This window comes from Notamacropus eugenii, chromosome 7, assembly GCF_028372415.1.
Source record: "Notamacropus eugenii isolate mMacEug1 chromosome 7, mMacEug1.pri_v2, whole genome shotgun sequence".
NCBI classification, from domain to species: Eukaryota; Metazoa; Chordata; class Mammalia; order Diprotodontia; family Macropodidae; genus Notamacropus; species Notamacropus eugenii.
The window spans coordinates 29915616-29927690 of NC_092878.1; positions in this window are offsets into that span (position 1 = coordinate 29915616).

Below are 12075 nucleotides of genomic sequence, written 5' to 3' on the forward strand. Positions count from 1 at the left end.
GTATCAGAGGCAAAATTTGAAGCTAGGACTTCCTAAGACACAACATGGTACAAGAGAGAGGACTCCAGAGTTAAAGGATGTGAGTTTGATTCCAGGTTCTACCAATTATTGCAAGTCATTTACCCTTTTAGGTCTCATCTGTAAAATGAGGGAGTTTGACTCAGTGACCTCTGAGGTCCCTTTCAGCTATCGATCTATGATTCTATAACTCCAAGGCCAGTTCTCTATCTGCTATGCCAAGTTGCCTCCTCTAATGTCACTATAACAAAGTACAATATAAAGAGCGCTTATTATTATTAATAGTTATTATTATCCAGATCTGCAACATGATCTCCAGGGATTATCACATCTAAACCTCACAAAAATCTTGCAAGGTAGGAATCACAAGTATTATTATCTGTATTTTACAGATGAAAAAACTGAGGCTTATTGAGGTTAAGTGATTTGTTTCTATTTGACTAGATCTAGGTCAGCACTCTACTGTTTCTGTCACTGCATCCTACTGATCCTTCCTTGGAAATATCTTTAGGATTTACTTTTTCTTTTCCATTACTATCATCTGATCCTGGCTCTCATCACCTCCCTCATGGATTACTGCAATAGGATCCTAATTGGTCTACCTGCTTCCATTATTTCCTACCTTGGGATAGGATCAATATCTACCAAGTTCCCTTCCTCCAAACAACACCCCATGTAGATTAGACTAGTTTTTTCCCTAGCTTTCCCTGAGACTTGATTGGCCCAATGGGCTAAGTCTCAAGAGTCCTTGTAGTTGACATAACTTCCTAGAGAACTTGAGCTGTGTTAATGCAACTTCTTGGTTACCTAAGAGAATAAAAAGGCCCACCCACCTGAACTGGGTCCCTTTCAGTAGCTAAATCACATATACTTGTGGAATATCCTTTCTGTGGAATAGCAAAGTAAACCTCCTTTTGTTAAAGCTTGAATGGTCTATGATTGTCTCACTGGTTCAATATCTAACCTAAACTGCCAGGGCACCAGACAAAATTAGACCCAGCCCACAACATATCTCCAAGTCACTTTTTGTAATAGCAATGCTAAACTAATCTTTTTTAAACATTGCTTTCATCACGTCAATTCTGTAGTGACTCTCTACTCCCTACCACATCAAGTCCAAAATCATCTTCCTGGCTTTCATGGAAGGCTCCACCCTTGCCTATTCAACCACATTTCACACTAATCCCTAATAGTCACCTCCAATCCAATCAGGCTAGTTTCTTCACTGTCTGCTGAACAGACTATGATCAGTTCCTTTTCTATGCCTTTGCTTGTGCTGTTGCCTCCACTTGGTACTCCTTTCATCTTCTCTTCTCCTTACTCATTTTTCAAGGTCCATCTTAAGTCTCATTTCCTCCTTGGAGCATTTAAGTACTCTATCCTTCCCACAAACTAGTATGATCTTCACCCACACAGCTAGTTTGTGGGGACAGAGCACTTGAAAGACCCTTCACTTCTAAACTTCAATACTTTGCTGTGTTCAGTCATTTCAGTCACATCCTACTCTTCGTGACCCCATTTAGAGTTTTCTTGGCAAAGATGGTGCAATGATTTGCCATCTCCTTCTCCAGTTCATTGTAGATTGAGGAAACTGAGGCAAACAGAGTTAAGTGACTTGGCCAAGGTCACATAGCTAGTAATTATCTGAGGCTAGTAAGTATTGGAACTCAAGAAGATGCATCTTCCTAATCCCTGGCCTGATACTCTATCCACTGTACCACCTTGCTGCCAAGAACCAGTTTAGCTAATTTCAGAGACGTTCATCACCAGAAGGTTGGCCAACAGGTAACTTTTTTGTTTGCCAAACAATTCATAATGACTGTCCATTAAGGTACAGAGAGGGTTGCAATCTCTGATGGAGGGAATACCTTGCTAATGAAATGAGTGATCCTTGACATACTGAACTGTTTCATGCATAATTGTTTCATCTTTTTGAATGGACTACAACTATATGTCAGCAAAAAGCTCATCTAGAGAGTGTGCGGTAAATAACTATTACAGTTGTTAGCTTATTAAAAACTCAGCTGGTTACTGAGGAAGTAGTGGAATACTTATGTTCCTTCCTAGAGGAGGCAGGGCATAGATCTATAAAACTGGGTTACATTGTCCAGACTGAACTCCACTGCCTTTTATAGTTCCTCCTAGCCTACCTAACTACGAGGTAGTTGAGAGAGTACAGATAAAACAAGGTCTGTGTCCTGCCTCTGATACTTGTAGCCTTTAACAAAATAGATTTTTAAAAGCCTTAATTTAGTTGGCAAGTGAATGCATAGAGAGTTGACTAACGTATAGTTAGTTATAGATTTTTATTGCACCCCATTCATTGCTATTGACTAAGAGACTGTACAGTATTTTGAGGCCTTTTTTTCTGGGGGGGGGACCTTATATGATTCATCAAAAGTAGATGGTACTGGGTACATCCCTAATTTGCTCAATAAAATAGGATAAAAGCATCACGATCTCCAAGTTTAGTAATCTTGGATATCCTTAGGTACTGAAAGAATTCTTGCCAGGTACATGCAAGTCATCTATCCTCCCTCTGCCAATCAGTGGATGGGAGGGAATCACTCATTTTTTGGAAAAGAGCCAACAATTTGAAAAGCTGCCAAACAAGTGGAGCAATCTTCACCTGTCAACTGACCAGGACTCAGCATTAGGAACAAGTTAAATACAATAATTTTGACTTGCCATGTGTCTGAGGCTAGTTTGATGTCAGCTGAACAAATGGTTCAAGCCTAGATCAATCTGGGATGTGGTAGGCCACATTCATAGTGGTCCTGGGAAATAGTGATGCATAGTTCTAGGTCATCACTAGTCCTAAAGAGCCCAAGGAAATTGGATTAGTTCCAGGATTCTGCTGAATCACATCTACCTAGGAGTCCAACTCTCTGAAGGGCTATCATCACTAAGGTCCAAAACGTGATCAACAAATTGGTCTTTCATTTAAAAACAAAACAAATCAAAATCCAAAATCAACACACATCACTTTTATTACTACCTACCAGTTGTCTCAGTTGGAAGTAATAATTCACATTTACACATCACTGTATGCAGGGACCGGTCATATGAGATTCTTTAAAAGATAAGAAAGCAGAAGCAGCTAGGTGGTACAATGGACAGAGCACCAGCCCTAGAATCAGAAGGACCTGAGTTCAAATTTGGCCTCAGATATTTCCTAACTGTGTGACCCTGGGTAAGTCACTTAACCCTGATTGTCTCAAAAAAAAAAAAGGATAGAAAAGCAATAACTTTTGTTTGGCAAGCATCTGGTCGTTATAATTAGATAAGGTATAAAACAGACTCAAAGGTATTAGCCACTGTAACAAGGGATTTCTAGCAGAGAGTACAAATAGAAGAGGAGTTCCCTATTTATCATGAGGTTCTCTACACTGGAGGTGCCAAATATGCATATGGCCCACAACACTCCCCAAGTACAGCCAGAACCAGATTAAAATATTATTTGGAAATATGTAACAAAATAAAATATAAAACATGCATAATGTTAACATGTAGTTTTCTAAGTCAATATGTGGCCCACAGGGATCCTTAAAGGTGGTTTAATTACTTCCATTTCTATTTGAGTTTGATACCACTGGTCTACATGATCCTGTTAGTAGAAGGCATTTTGTGGATCGTATCAGTCTTCTTGTTATTTCTTCCATGGACTGCTGCAAGAATCTTCTTTTCTAATCGGTCTCTGGCTCAAATCTTTCCCCACCCCAATCCATTATCTACTCAACTGCTAAAATAATTTTTTCTGAATCCCTAGTCTGTCAGCTCCTTCCTCATTACCCAAGATCAATTGCCCAATTACCTCCAAGATCAAATATAAACTCCTCTGTTTTGCATTCAAAGTTCTTTATGACCTGGCCCTTACTCTCTTCCATATAACTCTACAGTCTAATTATGCTGACCTATATTCTGTCTTTATCTTTCAGACCCATGTGTTTACACTGACTAGCTAGCATCCATGTCCAGAATTCTCTGACCCCTCACCTCTACCTCCACCAGGGATCCCACTGGTTTCCTTCAAGACATAGTTCAAATCAAAGAATTATTAAATTGTCTATGCCCTTTGATCCGGCAATATCCCAACTAGGTCTTTTACCAAAGCTGATTAGGGAAAAAGGAAAAAAATCTACATTTCTAAAATATTTATATAAAATATCTCTATGTGGTGGCAAAGAACTGGAAATTATGGGGATGGATATCATTTGGGGAACGACTGAACAAGTTGTAGCATATTATTGTGATGGAATACAGCTGTGCTATAAGAAATGATATGCTCAGCGGTCTTAGAAAAATATGGATAAACTTGTGTGAAATAATGAAGAACAGAATGAAGAGAACCATGAGAACACTGTATACAGTAAGAACAATACTGTTTTAAGAACAGCTTTGAGTAGATAAGTCATTTTGACCATATTAAGTACGCATATTAATTACAAAGGACATATGAAGGATATATTTGCATCCAGAGAAAGAACTGATAAGTAGAAGTAGAAATAGAATGATTTTACACACACACACACACACACACACACACACACACACACACATATTTCTGCTTAATGGTAATCATCTCTAGAGCAAGGGTGGGGAGAGGAAAGAAAAAAAGGAAAAAAAGAATTTACATGATAACTTTATTTTATATTTAAAAGACATAGTAAGTTGTACATAATAGATTTGCAGTTTCATGGGCAATCATTTTTTTTAAACCACACTAATGTCATGGAAATGCTTATTTTATTCCATAAATTAAAATTTAAATAAATATATTTTTAAAAAAAGACATAGTTCGAATCCTTCGTTTTTCAGGAGGCCTATGCTATATACCCTCTTCCCCAGTTACTAGTATCTTCTCCTTTCAGGTAGCCTTCCTTCTACTCTGTGCATATCTAGTATGTACCTAATTATTTACACGTTTTCCCCATTAGGATTAAGTTCCTTGAAGAAAACTATTTTTGTCTTTAGTACTTAAAAAAGTTTGTTGACTGACTGGCAATGTTGTAGGACTTCCTAAGTGGGGACTGTAATCACTTAAAAGCAGGAGTGTGCTACAGCCAACTTGAACCATCTCCTGGGAGCCATTTGTTAAATTTTCAGTAGAAGAGTTTACGCCTTAGAAATCAGCAAATGCCACAAACCAGGGCCTAATTTATTGTTTTGTTGACTAAAATGACTTAAGAAAGTGATGGAGAAAATGTTAATAATTCAGATTAAACTTAAAAGCATGTCATATGTACACATTCGTTACTCAATGGCCTAGCAAAAAAAAAAAAAAAGGGTGGATGAAAAATGTCTGCTATCCAGACTATGATATAGATTATCCATAAGCTTATCTATGAGTACATATCTCTTAAACAGACAACGGATAGACAATGAATTGGGTTCACAATTGAAGGAGAGTGGACTGGATTGTCTTTGGAATACTGGCCCACACTTTTGATGGCCCCAAGTTTCTCTATGTAACAGGGGATGGGCCAAGCTCAGAACTTTTGAGCCTCGAAGTAGCTAACGCAATCTTCACAAAAACCCATTCTGCTATGTTCTCCTCAATGTTAATCATCCAGGATTAGTACTCCAGTTTCAGGTAATCAATTAACACGAAGCTCTCACATATAGCAAGAATGGAAATAAAAACCTTTCTCTCCTACACCAGGAAGGCACTCTTTCCCCTCAGTCCTTTGGGAGAGTTGGCTCAATCTTTAGACCATTTCTACAAAGCATTTGCCCCTAGCTGATGGTGCCCTTAGGCATCATCCTGGGACTATGCCTCAGCTACTACTGGTCTTGGCTTCCGCTCCTTGGTGATGGGGCTGGTGCCTTGGCTGGTAGCAAACTCAGGCCTAGATTCTTGTAATTAGCTTTGTGTTGGCTTGCTCCCTAGATCTTTCTGAGCTTCCAAGGTCATAGTTGTCTCCAATACTGTTTTTCTGCTTCACTTAAATTCAATTCCCATGCAAGTCAAGACATCACCTTCATGATGTCATTGGTCCTCTTCAAGAACAAGAACAAGGGGCAACTAGGTGGAGCAGTGTATAGAGCAGCTGTCCGGGGGTCAGGAGGACCTGAGTTCAAATCTGACCTCAGATGCTTACTAGCTGTGTGATGCTGGGCAAGTCACTTAACCCTTATTGCTGCCAAAAGAAAAAAAAAAGGAGAATGAGAATGAAGTTTGAACATCAACAACCAAAAGCAGAAAAGAGCAAATGCACAGAGACAAAGGACAGAGACCCATACACGTGACTTTTTGTGGGCCTGGATGGGGAGATTAATAAGAGTTAATAAGAGTTATTAACATTAAGGCCCAAGGGTTTTCTCCCCACCCAGATGTTTACAGTAGCATGCCTTTCCTTCATTCGTCAGAAGGGAAAAAGGATCTGCTTCAGTTAGTGCTTTTTGAAGGCATTAACATTTCTGGATTAGGAGCCAGTTAAGAAGCTCCTCTTCTTCATGGGGGTTAACAGACAGGTTACCATATCTGTGTACATTCCACTGGCTCTGAAGTCAAAGGATGTGAGTTAAAATTCCACCTCTTAGACTGACTGCCTATATGACACTGGGTAAATTGTTTCCCTTCCCTGGGTTAAGTAAGATTTAAGTAAGAAAGCTTTAGCTAAGGTGGGTTTACGCGGCTGTAGAATGAGGATTTTGGACAAGAAGGTCTCTGAGATCTGGTACTAGCTGTGTAACCCTTGGCAAGTCACTTAACCTTGTCTGTAAAATGAGCTGGAGAAGGAAATGGCAAACCATTTTAGTATCTTTGCCAAGAAAACTCCAAATGGGATCACGAAGAGTCAGACACAACTGAAAAAAAAACAACTCAGTAACACACATACACATACACACTCTTGAGAGTATAAATGGAACCCTTGCAGCTCTCCGTGTGTGTATTCATATACAATACATATACAGATGCATGTGTGTATATGCACACACACATTCACACACACACATACACACACAAAGACCACCACCAATAAAGCTGGGATTTTTTTAAGTTCTCATCCTGGCAATGTTCAAGTAAGATGCCGCCAAAATAAGATGACTTCCCTACTGGGCTCCTCGTCTTTTATTGATTTTGCCCTTATTATGGGTACCTCTTTCTTAGACAAATGCCCAGTAGCAGCCAGAGGCTTGTGGCTGCTTCATGGTAAAATTGTATGTTTGTTTTTTTTATGACTTTCCCTCTACTCAGTTACACTTTGGGTCCAGCCACGTTTTGCAGTGGAAAGAGAGGAATAAATGTAGAGGGAGGTGTGGGGGGAATGCTAATATCTCCCCCCCCCCCCCCGCTGTACCAAAACGACCTAGAGACCAAGTTTATCACTGCCCCAGTTCTGACCCAGCCTCGGTCAGCTGTCCCACAAATTGTGCCCCTTCAAAGGGATCTCTGAGATTTTGTGTAAGTTAGGTTGGATCTGTAGGAGTACCTGGATTCCAAGGCGATGTCAGGCATGGGGTGGGAAACTCCAGGTTCAATAACTGTTTTATAATGCCACAGTGCCCATTTGTGAAAATGCAATTACACATCCCATAACTCTAGCTTTCTGTTGTTAGTACATACTAAGCAATGGTATTTAGAAATGCAGCTCTAACTAGTCTAGCATAAAAAAGAAAAAAAAGCAGCTTCCTAAGGTACCACCCTAAGGAGGAAGTAGACATTATTAAGGCAGAGATCAAAGAGTTGTGTAATGTTCTTTTCTTAAAAGCTGACACAGGCCCTCAGAAGTGAATGCACAGAGACTCAGATCCCATGTGAGACATGAATCAAATGGATGTCATCATTACATTACAACCTCCTAAATCAGGGCATTGCCCAAATTCAGACTGATAATTCATTACTAGTTCTAGACAAAATCATGTATCCCTTTTCCTTCATGACACTGGCTACTAGTCTCAATACGGGTAGACTCTATAATACGAAGATTTGCTGAGTGAATCCAGGATCCCCTTTTTCAGCTTTTGACTGGGGAATTAGCTAATTAGCGATGGAGGAGAACATGTGGGTGGAGTTGAGTTCAAAAAAAATTTTTTTAAGTTTTGGTTGCATTCCTTGTTCTGTAATTGACATAACCATAGCCATGAAACAAGTTTTACTATTTTTTTCTGAAATAAGCAGAAGTGCAAATATGAGTCACAGATTGGATACTAACGAAGACCCTGGAAATGAGGGGTGGGGATAAGGAAGAGAACACAAAGTATATCACAATAATTAGGCCCACTGCAATTTAATTCCCAGCATGAAATACCTTCCTCTGATAATTAAGTGGCAAATGACTTTTCACAGAAAAATTAGGGCAAGGTCTTTTTGTCTTTTCCCATTAAACTCATTCAGAGTTAAACACCAGGTCATGGTTAGTGAAGCATCACAAAACCCAAGAAAGATTTGTGTTTTGTTTTTTTAATTGCATGTCTCCAGTGCCTCAGATTAAGTTTTCTGGAAAGTGAGCTAACTCCTGTGATATATTTTATTTGTTTGTTTAGTTCTCATACTCCTTCTTATATTTTTTAAAGCCTAATCATCCTTCCAACTGGTCCTAAATGGTAAGGGAATACAGAGATTTATTGTTGATAATCAAGGCAGAAATGGAAGGTCTCAGTGGTGGGGAAGGATATGGGGTCCAGCTTGCTAGAATGAACAATTCCAAAACCCAGAAAATAATCCAGACTATTCTGTATAAATTGCAAGAGGCAGTATAATGTCATCCAGTGTCGTTGATGGTGTTTACATCAGATTAATAATGTGATGGGGCTTCTTCAGGATGAAGCCAAGGAAAATGAGGACATGAAGTAACAGGCCTAGAGAATGAGGTTACAAACATGAGCCAATGACGGTTGCATTACTTAAATAGAAAGAGTAAAAAGCATATAGAGTAGAAACCATGCAACACACTCAACAATGGTGTGTAGAAACAGGGGTCCCAAAAGTAGTCTGGTTTCATTAGATCAAAGCATTTGCCTAAACTGAGGGTCTTTAAAATCTTTACTGTGCTTACAGTAGTTATAATTGACAGTGGAAACTTTTAAAGTCTGCCCATCTATTTGCATACAGTAGGCAAGCATAATAGCACTCAAAACATCACTTTTCTGGATACAAAAATAGCATCTCTGGTCTTATTTGAGAAGCTGGTATTTTTCACTCACTTCTATAAAACTTGCAATGGATCTATTCTTGTTTGTCCACCCAGACCACTACTTAGTCTCGAGGAAGTATTTTTAAGTGTCTAAGGCATTGTGAGTGGCCCCACAATTGTCTAATCTGTGGGATAAAAACTCATATCAGTCAACTACTCTATGTCTTTCTGTGAGGTTTCATCAACTCTAGTCAATAAAGTTTCATAATTTCTATTTTACATACTCTTCCTTTATCCATCTAAATAAGTCAACTGTAATGGACTATTTGCAGCTTTATTTTCCTGTCTCTCATTACTTCATATCTGTCATTTTTCTCGATTTCAGCCAGAAGGCTCCTTATCACTTAGTTAAACCAGGTTTAAACTGTTATATCAGTATGTGGGATAGGCAATGTTTTCCTGATTTCACCACATATAGCCCTACAGGAAGAACATCTTACATACTTTGCATTTATGCCTTTAATCAACTCTTCTTTTGTTCATGGAATAAACTCTCAAGGAAATAGACTTCTTTTTTCCAAGAGTCATTTAACATTCAATGTGGTCTTTTCCCTTCTTACCCCATGACCACTTTTATAATTGGTGTCTTTCCGAATCATCATTTGGGTTTAGGGCCATAATACGGAAGTATGTTCTGAAAAGATTGTAAAATCATAAATTCTGGAGTTGGAAAGCTATTAGGTTCAGATCTCTCATTTACAAAGAGAGAAATGGAAACCTAGAGAGGTTAAGTAATTTGTACAAGGTCATACAGGTAATAAGAATCAGAGGAAGGATGCTAAGAAGGGGAAGAGAGTACAAGGGAGCAGGGAAGAAGGGGGAGAGAGAAGGAATTGGTGACACTCAAGAGCGGCCATGAATTGCTGCTGAGTAGGAATGATGGCATAGTCAAGATGTATTTATTAAGAGCTTGCTATGTGCTAGGAACTATGCTAAGCACTAGAAATATAAAAAAAAAGTTCTGCCCTCAAGCTCATGGTCTAATAGAGGAGACAACATGCAAACTGTGTACAAACAAGATGTATGTAGGATAAAGTGGAGATAACCACAAAGGGATATTATAACATGGCACAATACAAGGATGAATATAATGAAGAGGGATGTTATAGTGCATGATGATATATTAGAGAGTATTAGAATATAATAATACCTAACATTTATACAGTGCTTATTATGTGACAGGCACTAAGCTAGGGGCTTTACAATTATTATAATATCATTTGAAGCTCACAACCCGGGGAGGGAGGCAGTATTATTATCCCCATCTTACAGATGAGGAAACTGAGGCAAACACAGGTTAAGTGTCTTCCCCAGGGTCACACATCTAGCAAGTGTCTGAGGTTCCATCCACTGCTCCATCATGTAGTAATTATCATAGAATGAATACAGTGTGAGACAGAGGTTCAAAGTACAGGGGAAAGACCAAGGAAACCTATGTTCACTAGAGCACAGGCACATGTTCTATTTGCTAACATCACTGAGGTGAACTAGAGCTTCAAAAAAATGGAAGTTCAGTCATAAAATTTGGGAACCACAAGAATGTGATGGCGTTCAGCTCTACAAGACACACATGTTCAGTGCATGTTTAGAACAGTTCTTACCTTTCATGGAGGGCAGGGAGTGGGGGGCCAGCTGGTTTGACAAATTATTACTTTGTTTCTGATATTACTGATATAAAATAGATTACTGATATAAAATAGATGGATCTACCACTTGTCACCTTGGTCTCCTTGGCCTAGGAAAGCAAGGGGATTTCTACACTCTCTTCCTGTGCTGTTCTCAGTTTCATCACAGGGCTTTAGGTAAAGTAAAGAGTTTAAGGGAGAGAGACAGATATTGGCATCATGGATTGAGTTGACGTCAAAGTCAGGAAGACCTGAGTTTAGGCACACCCATGAACACACACTAGCTGTTTGACTCTGGGCAATCCCTTAAGACTCTCAATTGTAGGGAAGGCATCCACCACACCAATGGGAGGGAGGGAGAGAAGGAGGGAGAAAATTAGAGCAACAGAGATAGAGAGAGAGAGAGAGAGAGAGAGAGAGAGAGAGAGAGAGAGAGAGAGAGAGAGAGAGAGAGAGAGAGAGAGAGAGAGATGTAGAGAGGGAAGGAGAAAGACAGAAAGAGAGATGGGGGAGGGAGACAGAAAGAAAGAGACAGAAAGGGAGAGAAAGAGAAAGGAGACAGAGAAAGGGAGAGAGGAAGAAATAGGGAGAGACAGAGATAGACAAAAAGACAGAGAAAGAGAGGGGGAGAAAAAGAGAGGAAATAGGAACAGTGAGAGGAGAGACAGGGAGGAAGAGAGAGAGAGAAAGAGAGAGAGAAGTGAGGCGGGAGGACAAGAGAGGGGAGAAGAGGGAGAGAGACAGAAAGAGAAAGTGTGTGTACGTGTGTAGGGGTAGGTTGGAATGGCAACATTTATGACTAAATTCCTCAATTCATGCTGGAGCTGGGACACAGATGTAATTGCCACAGACTATTTATAATAAGCCTCTGGTCAGGAAGTACACTGCCCATGAGGACACAAAGTAAATGTTGGGACAAGTTGGAGTTTGGGACTGGGAGGTGCATGATGTGTGTATGGGCTAAAAGCTGGGGAAGGGCATATTTAATCTGGTAATAGCTTACAGAAAATGTGGATAATTTCTGAGAACAAGCCCGATTAGTCACAATACAAGATGCTGGCCAGTATATAGGAGAATAAACACCACTTCACTACTTTTAATTCAGGTTTGGCATATATTATTTTTTTTAAAAATTCACCAAACTCTTCACCTGAAAAAAAATCCTACATTTTCCTGTCTTGCCTGACACCTCATAATAAGCATAGACAGATGACACAGAGATAAAGTGTTGGGCCAAGAGTCAGGAAAATGAGTTCAAATATGGACTCAGATACTTACTAGCTGTGTGACCC